This window comes from Myotis davidii, unplaced genomic scaffold, assembly GCF_000327345.1.
Source record: "Myotis davidii unplaced genomic scaffold, ASM32734v1 scaffold431, whole genome shotgun sequence".
Lineage (NCBI taxonomy): Eukaryota > Metazoa > Chordata > Mammalia > Chiroptera > Vespertilionidae > Myotis > Myotis davidii.
In genome coordinates this window covers 225,285-229,798 of record NW_006282878.1, presented here as the reverse complement: position 1 = coordinate 229,798, position 4,514 = coordinate 225,285, and positions in this window count along the sequence as shown.

Here is a 4,514-nt window from a genome sequence, read left to right as displayed (position 1 = left end):
TACATTTCCCCTGGCCTGTGAAGTTCCTTTAAATCATTAAATATTAAGACGACCATCTCTGCTATTAAATTACAGTAAATGTTCTACCATTCAGATTAAGCCTTTACTCCTTTGAGAGTTTTCAGCATCAATTGATTGAGCTTCAGGCTTTACAGCGTTTACGCTTGTAGAGATCGTCTTTACAGTTCCTCTGGGAAGTGGGGAAATGGGAATGTGCCGCATTTTGTTTTCGAAAATGTATGAAAATGAGAAATTTTTAAATTTAGGAAATACAGCTCATTAAAATAAAACTGTTGGATTTCATTTCCCCAGATTTAAAAAAAATGTTTCCATTTCAGAATTCTGTTAGGTCACATTTTGACTAGGTTTCACTATGTTCTGGGGAAAGGATATGATTCTATGACAGGCATGAAAACAAGTGCTGAGAAGACAGGCACTTCAAGTGCAAATATCCACCCCACTTTTCACGGTGCCTGGCACAGAATGTGTGATCTGTGAATATTTTTCAAGTGAACGGCTTAAGTCTTTAAAAGGGGGTTGTGTCCGGAGTTAGAATTACCGTTCAAGTTGAATCATCTGCTAGAAAAGCTGATAAAATCAACTTTTCATTTGTCGGAAAGTAGCCTAGTATGAGAAGTAGGATTGCCATGGTCAGCAAGTAAAAATACAGGATAACCCAGTTAAATTTGAATTTGAAATTAACAATTAATTATTGATTGATTGATTGGAGAGAGAGAGAGAAAGAGGAAAAAAACACATGAATTTGTTGTTCCACTTATTTATGCCTTCACTGGTTGATTCTTGTATGTACCCTAACTGGGGATGGAACCTGCAACTATGGCATATCAGAACAAAACTCTAACTGAGCTACCCAACCATGATCAACAAATACTTTTTAAAATATATTTTTTATTGATTTCAGAGAGGAAAGGAGAGGGAGAGAGAGAAATAGAGACATCAATGATGAAAGGGAATCATCGATCTGCCACCTTCCACACCCCCCCCCCCCCAGGGGATCATGCCTGCAACTCGGGCATGTGCCTGAACCGGGAATCGAACTATGTCCTTTGGTTCATAGGTCAATGTTCAACCACCGAGCCACACTGGCTGGGTGAACAAATAATTTTTTAGCATTGGTATGTCCCATTAGGGCATACTGGGTTTCCTATATTTTATCTGGCACCGTAGTGTTGAGGTAGGAAAGATGATTTCATACCTCTTAGAGAACTAGAGAACGGGGGATAAATGGTGTCTGGATTTTATAAATAAGTAGCTCCAAACAATTTGGAAGCAGGCCTGAAGACCACACTTGAGAAATTTTGATTTATAAAGTACCTGGCCCTATACCAAGGATTGTATTTCCATGCTCTCAATGGAAACATCCTATGCAATAGGATGATTTTTTAAAATATGTCATTATTTTTATTTCACAGAGGAAAGAGGCTCAGAGATAGGAGGTCCCTTGTTCAAGTTTCCACATTTTCATTCAGTCACCCCAAACATACTGAGAACTGTGTGCTGATCTGGTCTATTGATTTCATACGGAGTCTGCCTCCAGAGCTGGAAAATTCCAGTCTCTGCCGAAGATGTCATTGCTATCACAATATTCATGGCCTATGGGGAAGGAAGAAGTTTTCATCTAGCCCTGGCCAGGTAGCTCAGTTGATTAGACTGTTGACCCGATACGCCAAGGTTGTGGGTTCAATCCTACTCAGGGCACATACAAGAATCAACCAGTGAATGCATAACTAAGTGGAACAACGAATTGACGTTTCTCCTTCTCTACCTTCCTCTCTCTCTCAAAATATAAAAAGTTTTAAATATACCCTTCTAGATTCTTCCAGCTGCTCTACTAATTAAATAGACATGAGACAGATTAACAAAAGAAAATAACTAGATTTAGTTACACACATACATATGGGAACCCCACATACATAAGAGGTTCAGGGATAGAAAGGAAAAGGGCCAGCACACAGTTCCCAATAAATATTTTGGGGGTGACCGAATGAAAATGTGGAAACTTGAACAACCGACCTCCTATCTCGGAGCTGCTTTCCTCATTTGTAAAATAAAAATAATGAAATATTTTAAAATGGGGCATTCTGGGCTAAGGAATGAGGTAAGGTGCCCTGGAGCTTCTGAAGGGGAGGGGGTCGTTCCCAGGATGATAACTAGAGCAGGTGTTCAGTCATAAGAAGTTTGCCCTGCCCTATAGGTAGGTCACAAAAGGTTATTTCTGGTGATCATTCTTATGGGAAAGACCCGCAATTTAAATTCTTCTGGGTAGTTAAAGGAGGAGCAGAAATTTCCCCTGAGTGTACAGAATCTCGATGGCTGCCTTCAGCTCCAAATAGTCCACGTGTCCACGTGGCACGTCTTGGAGAAGCCTGTTCGGAACCCTTGAGCCTCTACCTTCCTGTTGCTTAGAATCCAGCAGGGGAGAGATTTATTTGTTTGGTCATTCCTCAGCATATCCTGAGAGCCCGTTATGTATGAGACATATATTAGAGTGTGGCTGGGGGAGCGGGGGAGAAGGGGTACAGAGATGGGTTTAAAAAAATAGAACAAAATACTGGAAGTGACCTGGTGAGATTGACGTTAGATGTTAAACAGATAATCACAAACACAGCAAACATTTACTGAGTACCTACTAGGGTGCCAGGCACTGTTTCAGGCACAGGGGCCACACTGATAAAGCAAAGGGACTTGATAGCCATTCTCATGGGGCTTACATTCTGGTGCAAAGAAAGGGAAAATGTGTGACTGAATCAGGTACTGTTCTTTCTGTGACAACAATGAGAATATTCAACTCAAATGGGCTTAAATAAAAAGGAGAAAGTGTTGGCCAAATTCGTTGAACATGTCAAAGGCATAGTTAGTTGCGTCGGTATTCGTAAATGTACTCTTTATTACGGCAGACCTCTATCGTTTTCCTGGTCCATACTCCCTTGTCCTGCTTCTTGCCGCCGAAACCCTCTTTTCTGTGAGCAACTAGTTCGTATCTGACCAAGGCCTGCTCAGTCGTCCTGGATTCCCGGATTAAGCCCAATGAAAAGTGTCCCTATGACAGCGAGGCAGAGGGCGATTGGACCTACAGACAAGGAGGTAGTGTGGAAGTGGAGGCAGTGGGCCACTTGTTGAGGACTCACCCACCCCTGGTTCAGACCTTTGGGAATGGCTCGCCCACTTAGTGTTGGGATGGGAAGGAGAAATACCTGGTGTGCGCCCTTGCCCTGTCCGGGACATGATGCCTGCAACGGGAAGAGGGACCTAGCTGCCGGTGGGCTATGCCCACGTGTCTGAATCATAGAGAGGACTCCTAGCTGCCTGGGAGGGTCCGCCCTCCCCCCACAACTACCCCTGTACACCAGGGCGCTGAGCATTAATTAGCCAAAGGACAAATACCAGAACAGGTCATGAGAGAGACCTCAGAAGCAAGGAAAAAGCATTCTATCTTAGTATCTTCAATGCACATCTTTTGATGTTTTTTGAAGTTTTCCTTCTGCGCTGAGTTATGTAAACCATGTAGCCAGTCCTGCTTTCAGGAGATAATCTCTTTCTACCCGGAGGGGAACACACTTGGCTCTACCCTTTGCACGTACACCTCGGACTAGTTACGGACATGGGAACGTGATCCTGGTCTTGCAGGGGACTCGCCATCCACATATATTTAACTGTGACGCTTCTCAGGGGCCCAGGGTAGAAACTCGCTGCCCTTGTCAATCTCTTCCCCACCTGACATAGCCCATCAATCACCAGCCCTGCCTCCTGAAATAGCTCTTCACTCAAACCCAGTATGGCTGTGTCCAATACTACGAAGGCCACCACTACCTCAGTTTGGGTTCCTCCAATCACATCCTATCTCCTGGCATTTCTAGTCCATTTTCCATGGTCTTTTAAAAATATGTGTTTTTTTTTCTTATTTCAGAGAATGGAGAGGGAGAGAGGGTTAGAAACATCAATGACGAGAGAGAATCATTGATTGGCTGCCTCCTGCCCCCCCCCCCCCACCCCAGATTCAGCCCACCCTCCCTCCCTCCCTCCCTCCCCTCCTTCCTTCTATTGCCTTCTTTGGCTCTGTGTTCTCCTCCCGCCCCTGGCCTCACCTGCTCCTTCACTTCTACTTTTAGGTATTGAAACTGAAGATGGACACATCCGTAAGCCTGCCCATTCTCACTTGAGGAACCTAGATGTCTACCCTGAGGGAACAATAGCACTGAGCAAGAATCATACTATTTCCCAGTGTTGGAGTGGCTACTCTATGCCGGTCATGTTCGAGTTACTGGGATACATTTTTATTTACTTTTTATTTTTTATTGATTTCATAGAGGAAAAAAGAGGGAGAGACAGAAACATCAATCAATGATGAGAGAGAATCATTGATCGGCTGCCTCCTGCACATACCCTACTAGGGATCGAGCCCACCACCCAGGCATGTATCCTGACTGGGAATCGAACCGTGACCTCCTGGTTCATAGGTTGACGCTCAACCTCTGAGCCATGCCAACCGGGTC